Here is an 18,156-nt window from a genome sequence, read left to right on the forward strand (position 1 = left end):
CCTGCGTGTTAATATAACATAAATATTTTCTAGTCTTAAATAATCTGTACCTCGGTGAAATTTTCATTTGCATTTACCAGCATGAAATTAAGTTCGAAATTAACTCGGTTCTAAGCTTAGGTAAAGTTAAGAAATGACATCTTGTTGAAGAGCTGTGAAATTATAATTCTGTTACTGTTACTGTTTATTTTGTGAATTAATGTTAATAGTCAGCGTAAAAAAGGATAATCTTAAATGTTCCGGTTACTAGGCAACAATATAAGTCACTCGGTATATACGTATTGGGTTCATCTTCTTCAAGTTAATATTATTTGGCTCCAGGGCACACAGTGTTAAATTGCTTCTGAATCGATTCTGACTAAGGAGGAAAGCTACTCTATAATGGGTTGAATTATGTACATTGATCATGCTGATGATTTCGTAGTAGAAAAGTGTCATAATCATTCCCTCTCGCAAGAATAATATAAATACACACTTGAGATAGGAATAATCGCAGGTGACTCTAAGTGGAAACACCTGAGGTTTACAATTAATTACTTCTGGTGTATTCTATACAGACAAAGCGTTATCTGTGCTCAAAATCATTGCTAGGGCTTCTAACAATTAACTATTTAAAATGAACAGTTTCTAATCTGTTGTTTTATTGTAAATTTAACTTCAGAAACAGATCTAACTAATTTTATGAAATGAGGTGAATTTACCATTTTCGGGTGCAAGAATGCATTTTAGCTAGACTTTGGGTTTGGGAAAACTCAGTAAAGAGAATAGTTCACATCATCCATTCTGATAAATTTCAATTGCCATTTTACATTCTATATAATACATCCATCAATCCATTCTATATAATACATTTATATAGATGTAGTATTATATCCTAGCTAAGGAAAGTTGAGATGGGTATTGTTCTTCTCTTATAAAATAGTTAGGAAAGGCAATTGCCCTTCTTACTCCTGAAATATTGGTAGATATAATATGTGAAAGTTAATCAAAAATAATGCTGCTGTAATTTGCTTATTTATCATTCGTGGTCTACAAAGCATTCCGAGCTTTGAATCCAATAGAGTTGGCAAATGCACAGACTATCGTGCAAGATTTGAGGGCAAGAACAGACCATTTTCACTACATTATCTCGCCTCGATTTCCAGGCCGGTTTGTCTTTCGCTGTCGTCCTAACAGAAAATAATACAATATTACCTTCAGAATCCGAACGCTCCAGAACTCGAATAACTGGGAACGAACGAAAAATTCGGGCAAAATATGCTTTGCAATCCGAATGCCACCTTGGAGTCTGAATGCCCAGCACGTTGTTCGTGTGTGTTTGTGCGTGTTTCCCCAGCGCTCAGGCCATCCGTACACTTTGTCATTCAGTTCATTGTCGGAAGCTATAGTGAAAGCATCTATATAGTGAGATTTTCGCTGCTAATTTCATGCTTTTGCGCCTGTTTTGTGTTATTTTTTAAACATACAGGTTTTTATATTTTTAATTTTATTAATTTACATTCTTATTCAAATTTCCAAGATTATTTACTGTTAAAATTCATTTTGAAAATTCTAGTTCGTAGAACCTAGGAAAGGATTAATCCAATTTCTATTATTTTAAAGGGATAAAATTTTCGTGGAATTAGATCGATCTGGAACTCGTATGAAGTTCTTGAAAGGATTAAGTACAAGCTCCAAGGTATTACTATGATAATACAAATACGACTATTACTAATGATAACAGATTTTGAGATATTTAGTCTCATCATCCAGTTTCAAGAAATTAAAGTGTGGTAAACCCCAATATATTGACATTCACTGTGTGCAATATGCAACAGAAGTTGATACTATTGTTCTATTTCTTTGTTTGTTCAACCATTTTTCCGTAAATTAAAATAAAACGTGTTTTCTTTTGTTATATCAAATTTGCCCATCGATTCAGATATTTTAAAATAAAGAAATTATATAGAGAATATAAGCGTTTGTTAGAGATTAGTAGCAGAGGATAAAGATAATAAAAGTTACTAACCAAATTAATGACATAAAATTGATAGCTATAACTAAATGGAAGCATTATTTTAGCAAGATTTCTTTTGTACTTCTTCTTCTTTTTCGTTTAATGTCTTGATTAGTTCTATCACTCTCGTGAGTGTTAAAATTTAATATGTGAAGTAATTACGTATATTAAATCCTTTCGGTTGAAGACTATTCGATATTGAGTTGAGAGCCTGTAGTTGAGCCTGGTTTATAGTTGCGCTTTCCTAGTGTAGGGTTCCAAATGGAGATATTATGAGGGGAAACGCTCTATCAATATGGCAAGAAAAATAAAATCTTTTAGTATTACGTCCTACCATTATGTCCTGTAGGTTAAAAGAGGAGAATAATTAATAAAAGTGAACGATTGTGAAACAATTAGTGGAATGAAAATTGGAGGCGGAACAGGACAGCTTTGAGGAAACCCATGAAACACGTTGTTGTCCACAATGAACTCACATGACCAGGGACCCTTCGCATCAGAGGTGAACACTCTTCCACTGACCTACTATGCTCCCCACTACAAAGAAAATCATTAATTGCTTCTCGTACTATAATGCAATTAAATACTGGACAATATTTTCACATCTAAGTTCAAACTTGATAAAAGAATATGTAATATACTAGCACTATCAAATTAAAATGAACCACAATGGTACAAAGCCAATTTTTGTGAGACGTAACTATAAAATTCCAAAATTCAATACTGGAAACCCAGTTCGGTTAATTTAAACTGTAAATGTATAGAAATAACTAACTGTATGGATTAAAGATCTAAAAAGTTCATCGCTACAGAAAAACGCGTAAAACTTCAATTTTATTCGTGCTAAGTCAATTCATTATTAACCACTGACTTCATATTATCTTCCCACTTTCTTCGTGGTCTACCTAAAGTTTACTCTTCCCGAAGTTTACCAACTAACCTTACGCGTTACTCATTCTAGTCATGTGTCCCTCTCATCTTAGACCTCTCGGCTTTATTTCCATATGATATTCGGTGATTTATAGCTATATGAAGTTCAGCGTTGTATAACTTTCTAAATTCACAAGCTTGTTAATCTCTTTGCGTAAAATACTTTTCTCAAAAGTTTGTTTTCAAGAACCCCGCTTCTTTTCTTCTCGGGGCATCAGCGACCAAGTTTCACAACCATATAACACTCAGAATTATGTATTTTACTTTTAATTTCTTCATCATGAAGATAAAAGTTCTGTGTATTTTAATTAAATAAATCATATAGTCCATGGTTGGATTTAAAAATGAATCAGTAGTTAAAACTGACTTGTAATTTGTTATAATCAACAATAATAGTGTGGATGAGGTGAATAAATTAAAATTACTAAGTCTAATACATAATAAAAAAATTAACAAAATATCTAGATTCGTAGCAAGAAGTCCATTTTATTACTCTTTACAAAATGATTTTTCTTCCCTACATTATCATGGAAATTACATCGAAAATATCTGCAGAACCTTAATTATGCTTATTGTACTGTATGGTCATAAAAATTTGTCGCTAACCGACAGAGAGAAATACAGACCACAATTAAGACAGAGATATTTTGAGATGGGCGGGACACGTGGAGAAAATACGCATAATGTAAATGGAGTTGTAATTGAAAAGCTTTTAGGAATCAAACTTTTTGGTAAACAGGTAGAAAATGTGAAGTTAGATCTTACGGAAGTACGTACCAGCAATCCTAACTGGATCGACAATATAGAGGAAGTCGAGGGCTTCTTTCTGCAACGTTAAAGCTACGGGTATTACGCAATTGAGTAATTTAATTAATTTATTTTTGAGTCTTATGTCTCGTGACTGTACTTTTGGCTAAAGAATATAATAACAAATAAATGATAGTAATGAATTAGTTGTATTTAAAAGGACAATACGTAACATCCATGCCCTGAGCGGTATTTGAACCCGAGCAGGCAAGTAGATCTTGCAATCAACAGTTTAATGCCTTACAAGACTGCTCGATCGTACCAACCGACGTTGGTATGATTTGAAATATGTAAAAGTCTGACGAATTGCTATTTAAAAACAATATAACTTTTATATTGAGTTGGCGACACTCCTAATCTGGTAGTACTGTTGCCCACGAGACGACAAATAAGGTTTTATCATATCATCTCGTAAATTATTTACAACTCGTCCCGTCTCGATTCTTGGAAAGCTTTTAATTTCACGTCTTGTTTTATAAATTTATATACAAAGTATACGCTCTGAGATTTTCTTAATTTCATATGAAAGTTATCAGAACCCTTTTTCGTCACGAGAGGTCCACGAAGGGTGTAATATAATAACATTTAGACCATGTTTATTACTGAAGTCTTGTGTAATGACTTTCGCCTCTTTAAACGTTAATACATGCTCTTCATTATGTTCGTACCATGATTTTATCAGTCTATAGTTTTTATACTGTAAGTTATGTAACACTAAACCAGTGTTTCAGATCTAAGACTTGGAAGGACTACTGTTACCCACCCCCGAGATTCGAGAAATTTCTCGTCTCAAAAACGATACCAGAGTTTTCATGTTTCTCGCCTCGTCTTCAATTTCAAAATGTCCGGCTCGTCTCATTTTCGAGACGAGACAAGAAATTTATCGTTTCATGGGCAACACCAGTGTTAAGTTACACAGTTAGTTATTGGATAGATATTGTGTTAATGGTGCTTATCAGCTATTTTCTAACTTTTCACTTCTTTTCAAAGTACTGCCGAAATCAAATAATAATATTAAAATTCTTTTCCGTAATCTAATCTTCAAATATATAAAATTGAGAGTGATTCTGTTTATAACTCCATAACTCTTGAACCACCGGGCCGATCTCGATTAAATTTTCAACATAGATGAGGTTCAGACCTGGGATGTTTTTCTATATATTTAAACTTTGACGGCCAACTGTATCTATTTTCTATAAATACAAATGTAGGTACTCTTTAATTTAACGCCCCATGATTATATCCTTAGGGCTAAATAGGAGAGTAATTATTGAAAGTGAATGATTAGGACAAAATTGATGGAATGAAAACGTAGGAGAAAACAGGACAAGTTGAGAAAAGCCGCGAACATGCTGTTGTTCACCACGAACTTACATGTTCTGAGATCGAACTAGGGACCACTCGCACCATAGGTGAGCGCTCTATCACCTGACCATTGTCTTCTCCGTTAAAAATACTAATCAATAAACTAGTCAGCGTTTTTGAGACAGAATTCGTTCTTGTCAAGTTTAGATTTTTCGCGTAAACTTGTGACGTTGTAATTGATTTGGAAACATTCTTTGACAAAGGGAAAGAATACACTCGACAATGACAAAAATGACAAATTTTGGAAAGCAGGCAATTTAGTACTTACAAATAGTGGTAGGCACAAAAAACTGGTTTAAAAATGGAATCCAGAAACCCGGTTCGGGTCTCTATCAAACCGGTTTGGTTTTCTATTAAACCGGTTTCGGTTTTCAAAACTGTTTTGTTTCTTTTTTAAATCGAAAACAGTTTTCTGTTTTAAAACTGGTTTGGTTTTTTATCAAAAAGTTTTACTTCTTCGTTAACTTATTTGAAAACTAGTATTACAAGAACAAAAACAGATACTATCTTCAGTGAAAATTACACTGGATTTAATAAACGTCCCACACTCTTTTGGAGAAAAGGGAAGCAGGTTTCGGTAGAAAAATAAAATTTCGGTTTTTCGTGAAACAATTTCCAGGTTTTATTTAAAAAAAAAAAAAAAAAACTGGTTTTGCGCATTTCTACTCACTAATACTACTTACATGGACCTATGTCTGTTTTCAATATATTTCATATAGTGCAGAAATTCGAGTGCCTGACAAGTACCTCGATGTCATGAACAGCGCACCCAGATTTTAAGCTAGTCAGGAAAGACTTAGGAAAAACAATTATAAGATTATTTAATATGATTTTATATGTACTATGTAGTATATATATATTCAAAAGACGAGGGGCGTCCAATAAGTTATCTGCCTAGACAGGAAGGGAGGGGCGGAGCATAATGACGCCTGACACGTGCGTAATTTGAGGTTAGTCGGAGCAACGCAGTGTCCGCGAGGAGTGTTTGTGTTACGTCGCGTAGCGAATGTTTGTGTGACGTGGCGAACAATGGATTTGCAGAAGTTAGAGCACCGCTTGGTTATCAAGTTTCTCACTAGTGACTATTTCTTCTTTCGAGACCTGAAGAAACACCTACGTTGACACCTATCGTCAGACAGCGAGGTCCAACAGGCTGTTTCCCAGTAGTTTTCAGGCCATGACAAAGACTATTTTTTTCTCTATTATTTCTTTGCTGTCCGCAAATGGCGACCTCCATCGGGGCTACATCGAAAAACAGTGATTACGAAGTGAGGCTATCTGCATTCCTTTTTGTCTAGGTAAATAACTTATTGGACGCCCCTCGTAACAGAATACGTGTTTCAGCGTTAAAAAAAAAAAAAAAAAAATCTCTCCTAAAGGAACGGGGAAGGGGAAGGGAAGAAGCAGAACAATCTCTATAATATTAAAATTTTTGATTCTTTATTCAGAAAATGTTCAACGTGAAAACTTGCGTAAGATGGATGTGTGAAATTCAGTATATAAACTTGTTATTAGAAGGGACTGAACACGTGTTTCAACGTATCCGAAAATTCTGCTTCATGTGGATATTTCTACTTTATTTTAATTTCCGGTTTTATATTTCTTAAACTTTATTCTTCTTGTTTGAAGATCGACCCTATCTGCTACATTTTATATTATTTGTTGTTTTTAAGTTGTTTACTAACATTGAGAAACGTGGGAAGCAAAATAAAGACTTAAATTTGCAAATTAATATCAAAGGAATGGTGCAAAGTATATGATATTTCTAATTTGTTTCATCTGAGAGAGATTTCTTTCTTTTCCCAAACTGGCTGGTAATGTAGTGTCCTTAAGTAGACAATAGATCTTTTACCTGATGTCCAACAATTTTGTAAAACATCATGCAAGGCCAAATCTATCCTAAGGTAACGAATAATAAAATATAAATGCAAGGCTGGCAAATTCTACCAACATTGTCCATCATAATGGGCGACTTGAACTAAGTCCATTGATGGAAAGAGGGGAAAGTGAAGCAAGGAAAGCTGGGTCGGAAGAACATGGTCTCTCCAAGAATAAATAATTCGGCAGCCAGCCAGGGAGAGAGAATCACTCCACTGCTGTCTCATCTGCTTCACTCGACTCCCCCAACCATTTGACAGACTGCTTCTGCTTCTCGTCATCAGGAAAAAGACCTTGAACTTGAAACCTATTCTCTAGCAATGTTGCCACATGTGTAGCTTCATTATTCTGTATTCAGTTCTTTTTCTTTCTGTTAATTTAATGCATTTACATACTGGTGTGATCACTCATTTTTCTGCATAAATTTGGTAGTTTATCTGTGTACACTTTATACTTATCTTTCATTTTTTTACAACGAAAATAATCATTAAAATATATCTTTTTTCTCTCCCTCAGTATTTTAGATTCTTAAACCTTGCTCCTGAATGAAAAGAGTGGGAAATGGGGAAAGACAAGGTGTCTCAGTGGCAGAGCGCTTACCTCGGATACAAGAAATTACCTGGTTTCAATCCCAGGTTGCGTGAATTTATGGTGAACATTGTGTTTTTGGGTTTTCTCGGGGTTCTCCTATTTCATCCACGTGATAATTCCACTAATTCTTTCATAAATCATTCACTTTCGTAAATCGTTTCCTGTAGCCTAAAGGACAGGAGGATGAGGCATCAAATTAATAATTTCATTTCATTTTTTAAAAATTAAAAGTATTTTCCTTGTTAAATGCCTAGACAGATGTAAAAGAAATTGTTTGTTTTTCAGGAAGGCAAGGGGTAAAAATTTTTGAGTCTAAAAAATTAGTTTCTCCAAGATGAGACCCAAAATAAAAACATGTATGTAAGAAGGACATGGATTAAGTTTTAGATAGTACAATATCAAGGGGTTTACTCCTGAGGGATAAAACTAAGCTCTTTTATAAGAGATTCCTGATAGACGCTAGTATTACCAGTCTATATTAAGGTGCCAATGGCCTTCTCGGAGGGCGGATGAGTGGATAGAAGTCAGGGCACATTCTTGTCCTTAGCAGCGGAAACTGTTCTGAAAAGCGGGTGAACCACAAGGTATGGCATGGACATGTGGAAAGAAAAATGGGATACTACCACATTATTTTTTCCTACGAGGGACGAAGAATAGAAGGAGGACACTAAATATAATGATAGTTCTTCCGGGGTAAAATAGTTCTCTTCGGATCTCCAGGTGGGAACTACTATGGGAAGAATCATCAAAGAAGAAAATAATTACTTACATTTCACCATAGGAACTTGGTACATAAGAACTTTATGACATGCGGGAAACCTAAAAATTTGAATATGAAAATGGATAAGGGTAAAGTGAACATAGTGGGTTTAAGTAAAGTACGATGGTCAGAAAGAGATGAAATAGCATTGGTAAACTACACAGTATTCTACTCGGATGGCGTTAAGTCCGAGAATGGTGTCGCGAAAGCAATGAAAAATAAGAGAACCAAAAGTAAAGACGGTGGAATGATGTAGTGATCGCCTGATGTTTGTAAAACTAAGTGCAAAACCAGTGGATATTGTAATACAAGTGTATATGCCAACAACTAACCATAATAGCATTGAAGTAGAAGTAATATATAACGGGATTAGTGACGTATTGCATCAGGAGTGAAAGGTTAGTTTAATGTCATAGTAATGGAAGACTTCAACAGTATGGTGAGAGAAGGATCTGAGGATAAGATAGTGAGATCATCATAACTAGGCAGAAGAAAGACACAGAACTAGATGATGATCAACTTCTGTAGGCAGCACTATTTGATGGTGACAAATACGTAGTTTAACAAGAGGAAAAACAAAGCTTTACACGTGGAAACTCCAAAAGATAAAGACACTACCAAATCGATTATATGCTCGTCAAGCAACGTTTCAGGAATAGTGTACGGGACGTTAAGGCACTATCAGAAGCGGACATTGATTCGGACCGCAATCTCCTAGTAGAGGAGGTGCCAACCTGGTTATAGTAAATCAAGAAAAAAGGAGAAGAAACGACTAAGAAGTATGGACAGTAATATGAAAGAAGAGATAGAAGAAAATTTCTGTGAAATAGACGATAGAGTAGGCAGTGTGAAAAAAAAACTGAGAAAAAGTTAAGCAGATTCTGCTAGATACACTCAATAACGACATTGACAAGATGGAAAGAGCACCGAGGAAAACATAGGTAACTGAAGAGATGCTGAAGATGGAGGGACGCAATAGGTTAAAAACCATGGGCATCAAATAATACAGCTAGGAAAAGAAAGAAAATAGAAAGAGAGAAAAAAAGGAACAGATGTAGAAATGAAGGTACACTATAAGCAGCACTTTCGTTAAAACTTCATCAGCTAGGTAAGGGAAGAAGTAGGAAGAAAATAGAAGAAAGGAAGAACAGTAGAAATGAAAGTATACTATAAGCACTTTCACTCAAAACTTCGTCAGCTAGGTAGAAAGAAAATAGAGAAAAAAAGAAACATATTTAGAAGTGAAGCGTCCAGATAGGCATCATGCTGAAATTCAGAATCACGTGACATTGTTACCAGACCGAAAGCAGTAATTTTAGTTGAATAAAATTATACTAATGGGACAAGTGGGTCGGTAAGAATGCAGGAGAGTGAAGGAATAATAAATAAAAAGGAAAATGCGGGGAAAAGGAGTTAAAGATATAAATATATTAATATTTTTTTATAACTAACTAAACTAACTAACTAACTCTATGGTCTATGGAACCCGGAGGTTCAATGCCGCGAATCAAGAGCTCTCTCCACTGACTTATATCCTTAGCTAACTGCATCCAGTTTCTACTTTGTATTCCAATGTCTGCGAGATCCATCTTAATATTGTCCTCCCATCTGCGCCTAGGTCTTCCTAATGGTCGTTTTCCGATTGGTCTTCCAGTCAAGACTTTGAAAGCGTTTCTATTTTCTTCCATTCTAGCTACATGATCCGTCCACCTAAGCCTCCTAGACTTGACGACCCTAACAATGTTGGGTAAACCATATAAATTATGTAGTTCCTCGTTATGAAGTTTCCGCCATTCCCCATTCCCGTTCCTCTTGGGTCCGAATATTCGTCTCAGGATCTTGTTCTCAAATACTTTCAGTCTATGTTCTTCCCTCAGAGTAAGTGACCATGTTTCGCAGCCATACTGAACAATAGGCATGATTATCGTTTTGTATATTTTAAGCTTCAAATTCCTCGACAGAATTCGTGACGACAAGAGATTTTGAACCGAATAGTAACACGAATTCCCTGCTTTTAGTCGACATTTAATTTCTCCGTGAAATATTTTTTTTATAGATATATAAATTCTCTGTTTAATTTGTCTACATGATGAAATATTTAGCGAAAGTTTCTGGCGTATTTTTTTTCTTTAATTTGTGCGATTGTTTTTCACTATTTTCTGATGCACTCGCTTTCATTCTGCTTCGAGACTTTTATGTTTCAAATATATGTATATATATGCTTGGAACCATAGGGCTATACGCTGGATAAAATGTGCTTCAATCCTACTTTCTTCACACTGGATAAAGCGGCAAACTATGGTTTAGCCCTTCCCTTGATCATATCCTGGATCCGGGGCTGTATAGATATACAGATAGATACATATAGATAGATAGATTGCTATCAAAATAATAGAAACACCTGAAAAATGCAACTTATGTAGTTGGATTTCTGAATGAGTGTTGGATAGACTAAGGAAATAATGGAATAATATAAAGTAAGAGAAAACTTAAGGAAGTGGGTTATAACAATTCGGATTTACTTGGCTCTGCAAAGAATAGATGGTGGAAAGATTAACTTCCTGTGGCGTTGAACCTTCGCATTTCTTAAGCCAGAGTCACTTTTGGACATAAATTTATGAATAAAATCTTAATATTGTTGCACTTTTGAATTATTATTATTATTATTATTATTATTATTATTATTATTATTATTATTATTATTATTATTATTATTATTATTATTATTATTATTATTATTATTATTATTATTATTTAAATTTGACTACGGTCGTGTACTTTTTGGTTGGGAATTTAAAACATGAAATAAATTCAAAATTGCATTAAGTCTCGTTTTAATAACAGGAGATGATGCTCTTAGCGGCGCCAATTTGTGTATCACTTTCCGGTATATTGGGAGGGACGGTGTCCGTTCAGGTATAAGTGTTTCGTTCACATATGTCCAACCAAAGATATCCAGGGGGACAAATATAACTTTGAGAGGAGGCCCTCGGCCTTCCAGGATCTAGATTCACCGATGATGTATATGAAATGAAACCAATTTGTTAAAACATTGTAATTTGTTTGCTTACATAAATAATAACAGTATTTTCGAGATTTCTTCTAAGTTATGTTTGTAGTTGTTTTCGTATTTATATTCTGTATTTACGTTACAATCAGAATATACCTTAACTCCAGCGAGTTTGTATTGAAAATATTTTGTTGAGTTCGCACGTTAGTCTTTTACTCATTTCATACAACTGGTTTGGTAGGGTAGGTTAGTTCTGTTAGTGCACCCAAGTGCCGTTACGTGCTATGAAACTCAAGTGACCAATCAGTCCTTCATGTCTCTCCCGTCAAACTAATTGATGAAATGCTCTGCCTGCGGGCGATTTTCATTAACCAAATTAAACCACTTGAGGCGCATATGCCTGGCACATTGCTATCATTATTGATCAACTTATACCATCTGTTGTCAATTTTTCCTCAACATTTGTGTGTGTGTATATGCATGTACTTTACGAATCTGTTTGTATACCTCTTTACCATTATATTTATATCATTCCCTTTTCAACAATATATACTGGAAATGAATATACATCTAATTATTAGTACTTGTGACAAAAATATTATGATTCATATTTAATCCATAAACGGATTTCACAATTTCACTTGTATTATAAGAGAAGTATTTCGCCTAGGTCCCGAGGCACTCTTACGTTTACATAGACTTACGTAAAGTGTTCATTATGATAGTTAATTTAATATGAGTTTCTGTACATTCGATGTGGTCTAGAAGTCGGAGCAAAGTGTACACTAAATTTGAAGCTTAACCCCCATTTTATTAATATATGATGTGGATCTATAGTTTAATACGGGATATTAATTTCACTTATCCCATTGAAAATCAAGCATAGGACAACACGCACAGAATCAATGTGTGCCAACCACTCGGAAGCCTTTTTATTATTATTATTATTTGTGATAGTTATTCATAGCGATAAAATTAGTTTGTAATATATTTAAGATGGAGGTACCTGACGTTAAGTACATATGATATGAAATATTGTAATGAATGCATTATTTTGAAGATACAATTTAATACTCATTACATACAGACCCACGACTCTATATCCTTCTGAGATTAGTATATGCTTTTTTAAACTTTTCCTTTGGGCATGTCATTTGACGAGTAACCAATAAACACTTACTACTTTAAACTTGGCTTCCGCTCTTAAGTCCATTTTCCTCCTATATTTGACCAGTCCACCTCAGAGGCTTACAGGACCTCTAAGGCTCGTTACTACTAGCATGTCTATTTTAAAGTCAGTTTTGAGATATTTGTCGGGGTAGGACCTTGGCCTTTACTTGCCTCACCCAAACTTGGTAGGCCACTCAGTTTTAGTACAAATCTCAGAAGCTATTCTGGAAAATAAAAAGTTAACGTTGGTTATGTACTTCGGCCCAAAATTGGCAGACACACTTAAAGTTGTTCCTACATTTTCATACTAATGTTAATTGCAATTTATCAAGTAGTTCCTGTAGATAAATAGAAGTGTACAGACAGTAGACTACACATTGTAAGGCTAAATATTTTTTATTTTTTTTAAACATTTGGATCAGCCTTCTCTTCGTCTTTGATTGCACTTTGTACTATTTGGTAGTAAAATATGAAAGAAGAATCTAAATATTCACAAATTATTATAAGTAAACATATGAATTCGTGGTATTATATATATATATATAAGTCCTGAAGATAATAACTTTTCTTGTCTTGTTCTGCAAAAAAACACTAATACATAAATTTCCGGTTTCATTAATTGTCCTGCTAAGAAAGAATTTATTGTCTTTTAAAACTCTCATAGTTGTGTATCAGTTGTGATTACTATTGTCCTTTTGAAAGTTGATTGCCTAAAGCAGGGCAACGGGATTTCCAGTAGTAGAAAGGAAGTGTTCATGCTTTGAACTTGCAGTGATTTCATACCAAATAAGAGATGTTTCGTTTTGTATTTAAAAGTGTTTTATCAGTTTTACAGAAAACAGAATCCTTCCTTAATCAATCTCATATTTATTTTCAGTTAGATGTGCCTCATTCTTTTTCCTCGATTTTCTATAGGTTAAAGTGAAACAAATGTAAGAATAATTTGTAAAGGATTTCTTATGAACAGTCCACTTGAATATGAAGAATATTTTTGCATTTTAGACCTTCTTTCACGTAATATATCTTTCCAAGACAAGACTCATTGTTTAAGACAATGAAACATGTCACATAGACATTTTATAAAATCTATTAGAAAAGGAAGGAAATAAGGAACCTTTAAAATATATGGTTACATCGATATTATGAACCGTACGTTTTACTTGCATATTCTTTCTTTTTCCATTGTTGTTGTAAATGAGAGAACTTGATACATGTGTAGCTCTCAACAGTTAGTTTTACCAAAGAAAAAGGTATTAGCACCTGTGCTACGAAACGGAAAGCTTTGTACATATTTATCTTGACATCATATCTTCAACAAAATATGAAAGATCGGGATAGTAAGCATTGATTTATTATGTTTAACTTTATCGATAATATTCTGTATCTGGCTGACAGGCTGGAAACTGGAACTGAGGCTTCGTGCTGGGAAAGAGTGGTTTCTCTTCATCTTTAAAGAAGAATGATTGTGGCTCAACGTTATGTTACCAGCTGTTTTCTGTCCACAACGAAGTATTGCGTAAGAAAAATTTGTTGATTGAAGACCACTTCTCTCAACCCTCGATAAATATATTTTGAATATATCATCGATAAATTATGCGACTCCACCTCGATCAATCAACCACGAAAGGCTATGTGCTTGCAAGGTGATATAGGCGTTGCTAAATGAGATCACATATTTAGCAATTCATAATAACATTCTTCGAGATAATATCTTCAATATTTTAGCATACATACGTATCATACGTAGAAATTAAAAATGGGCATTAGTTACAGAGAATTTCGCCAATTAAAGGATCATATGACATTTTATTTTGTTCTGGTGATCTTTGCGTGAAAAGTGACTAATGAAATGACATATAGATATCATCTCTAAATAATGACTGCTTATTATGTTAAGAACTATTTTATAATTAACGCATATTGAAGTATTGTGTATATATATATATATATATATATATATATATATATATATATATAGAGAGAGAGAGAGAGAGAAAGAGTTGTGATTGAAGATCAGATGGTGTCTTTCTAATATAATTTGTTTTATTACAGTATAAATTCGCTTTCATATTAATTTATGCACTGAAACTAGACAAGAATGCTAAATTTTGTAATATACTTTGATGTTTCGAAGTCATACCTTTAACTGCACCAGTATAGTGAAAGTTTAGAGAAGAGTGCTAATAAATTGTAAATATAGAAAGAATAAATCATTTATTACATTAATCTGTGCATTTGAATATAATTGGAAAGAAATTCTCTCAAAGAGAATGTTTTCGAAATGAAATATATATATTATTAACCAGTATAAGAAAATCATAAAGAATACATAGAAGGAATTAAAAAAAGTCTTTAACGTCCCAGGATTAAGCCCTGTAGGTTAAAGAAATCAGATGATCAGTGAAAGTGAATAATTAGTGTAAGAATTAATAGAATGAGAATGTTGGGGAAAGAGAGGACTCCGAGAAAACCCACAGAAAAAATGTTTTTGATTACTTGGCCTGGGATCAAACCAAAGATCATTCTTATCAGAGGTGAGCGCTCTCCCACTGAGCTACCGTGTCCCCTAGAAGGAATTTATTTATTGAAGTTTACCAACCCTTTCGATCCACGTAGTTATATGAGACTGGATTCTTTATATACATTTGTAATTTTAACCACGACTTAGATTTATTTATTTTGGACTTCATACTTTTATCATGGATCCCAGAACCATAGAAAGCACATATGTTCCACTTGGTCATAAAGGGACATATATGGAAGAAATTATATAGTGGAAGCCAATAGAGAGAAATAATAATTAAAAGTTAATACTGATCAAGAAATTATTTTTATGATGGTACCTTACAATATATTTAAAACTCGACACATGCGTGCATTATCTAAATACACATTTCCATCTTCTAAGTTTGAAAAATATAAACAATGGGGAAAAAAGTATCATATAATGTTAGATATTGCAAATACTGAGAAATAATTTATTCTTGCTCATTATTATACACTATAATTGAATTCCGTTTAATAAAAAGTTACTGTTACTTTTAGTGAAATTTCACTTGCAGAAATGCACAATACATTTTTCATTTCAGTGGTGGTTCTTTTGAATTGAAGTTATCATACTTATCTCCTAGATGATCTTTATTTTATTTTATTTTTTTTTTTTTTTTAATCGGACAGAATGGATCATTCGAATATAGTTCCCTTAACGTAGAACTTGTCACTTTCTCAGGTTATTAGAAACCACATTCACGTTATTCCACTGGAAACAGCGATATTGGCGAAATAGTATACATATTTGAATTGGCTATATACTTTTATTGGCGATCGAACGATATGGTATTATAGTTAGGTTCTAATCAAGATCAATAGATTTATTTGCCGTGAAGAAAAATAGACAAAACGCTTTTTTTTTAAAATCAGATATGTATAGCATTTTATAAAGAGTGTTAAATTAATGTGCCTAAGAAAACAATATTATATTTGAAACTTTTTCCTTTAAAAATGTCCTAAGTTGAGCATGATAGGCAATTTCAATTGTGCCTATGATTGGTTATAGTTGGCAAGGCTAATCTGTGTGTAACTCTGTTTATTAATTAGATTTATTTTTAAAATTTATTTTTTGTTTACTATTACTGTAACATGTTCAATGTAGTGTTTGTGTGTTATTTGTGTACGAAACGCTTTACTGGCTCCTTTTGATTTTAGAAGCTAATTAATATGATTAACATTTTGTGTGTAACTTCGTATTTTTACCCTTAAATTTGTTTTGGTTTAAGGAATTTGCTTTGCTTGAGCTTTTCTTGCTATTCTAATCTTTTGTAGACTCTCTTTTAGTAGAACTTACACTAATTTCTAGAGTAGTATCTATGTACTGTTTGTATTGATGTAGCTAAATAGTTTTAGTGACATAACACATGTTCAATCTACCAAAACTTTTTTTTAGTGAACGTGGCGTTTTGGCAGTGGAAGTGATATAAAAGTATGAAATTTCATTTTGATTAAAAGAAAATTCATATAAGAAACTAATAGAAGAACAATTACATACCATTTTTTCCTCTTATGAAAAATATTACCGCATAAATTTTTCAATATCTGTTACGAAATAACTTGCACATTTCGATAGTTCAGTTTCTGTCGTATGTTACCTTTCTCAAAAGAGTAAAATTTAGATTCAGATCAGGTGCGTCAGGTAATAAACGAGAAAGACGAAAACACCGTACTTGCTAACTATTTGTCAAGTTGAGTTGCCAACTTCAGATGCAATCAAGTTCGACACAAATCAAAACCTGACAAATACAGAAGTTTCTTGTCTATTATCGTATTTAACTGACTTTCAACTAAATCTTGTTTTTGTGAAAACAATCATAGATGTTAATCGAAATATAAGCATTATTTACTTAGCTAGATTTACTTAAAAGATTCTATCGTGAGATTGTTACGTCTTTATATTCTTTACGCTACGGACTCATTTTTAAATGTGGTGAAAAAGTCTTGTACAGCTAAGTTTTGAAGAAACTTCCGTAGAAACTATTTCTCTTTTTAATGAATATTCAACAAACCCCGAGTTCTATAAATTTTTGAAGTTAAAGTGCATTACCAACGCAACTGTTTTCAAGAATTAGCCTAAAGTATTAATTTTATGTTATAACAGGCGTAATTGAGTGAGTTAAAATATGAGCATGTAGTTTAGAAACTATGTGGTCTAAACTCGAGTTTCAGTTGAAGCATAACTATTCACATAAGTAAATCAAAAGAGAAGCAAGAACTTAATTTAAAAGAAAACTTCTTCTTGTACAATATGAATATCATCTTCTTCTAGTTTTTCAACTGCTTTGTATATACAATTGATCGCAAGAAACTTCTACAACTCTTCAAATTAGTTAAGAAAGCTTATTGTTTTGTACTTGAAAGAAATATTGTAATTATTCTGATTAAATTTTGGACTACAGTTGAAAATTAATATTTTTTATGAAACATAACAAAACGAACAAGTTTTTCTGTTGTTATTATTTTTTTGAAGAAAATCGTATAAGTTTCTCTCAACTTTACTATTTATTTAATATAATGTTAAAAATATATTAAGGAGTGGCCAAGCAACGATGAAAGCCACTAAAAGTTATCATAGCATTGTACTTTGATACATTTTATAATTATATTCGCTGCAGTTACTATGTGTTGTTCGCTTTATAATGTTCTTCTGACAAATCAACAAGATTGACTCTAAATTCTTTATCAATCAACGTACACGATTGTACAATAAAGTTGAAATTCTGTGCCTAAATTCTGACTCGCTACTGAAATCACCTATAGGTTCATTAGATTTAGTAGAGACAAGTGATTTGCGAACAGATCATTATTATTTCATTATAGTCATTAATGATCAACTTCCACTGCTAATTCTCCGCGTTTAGATACTATGTATTATGTATTTGTATGTGTGATTGTGTGTATGAACCAACTTGTGTGTGAGTGTTCCTACGAGTAAAAAGGCCTTCGTGAAGTGAGTCGAAAGTCGTGTGATATATATGAGTATCTAAACTTCATATAATACAAACGAGATTTTAAAACATACGAAGAGCAGAAAGCGCCCAAGAGAGGTTATTTTTTTAAATTAGAAGCATAAGCGATAATCTTTTGTACCTTTAGTAG

General features: G+C 33.2%; 1 protein-coding gene across 6 annotated transcripts in view; it reads left to right on the plus strand.

Moving 5' to 3' along the window:
- LOC145671208 (zinc finger protein rotund-like) overlaps positions 1–18,156 on the plus strand; it is a 679,398-nt gene that overhangs the window by 650,792 nt on the left and 10,450 nt on the right. The gene's annotated exons all lie outside the window — the stretch shown is intronic.

This window comes from Thermobia domestica, chromosome 15 (assembly GCF_964235325.1).
Source record: "Thermobia domestica chromosome 15, izTheDome1.hap1.1, whole genome shotgun sequence".
Classification (NCBI taxonomy): Eukaryota; Metazoa; Arthropoda; class Insecta; order Zygentoma; family Lepismatidae; genus Thermobia; species Thermobia domestica.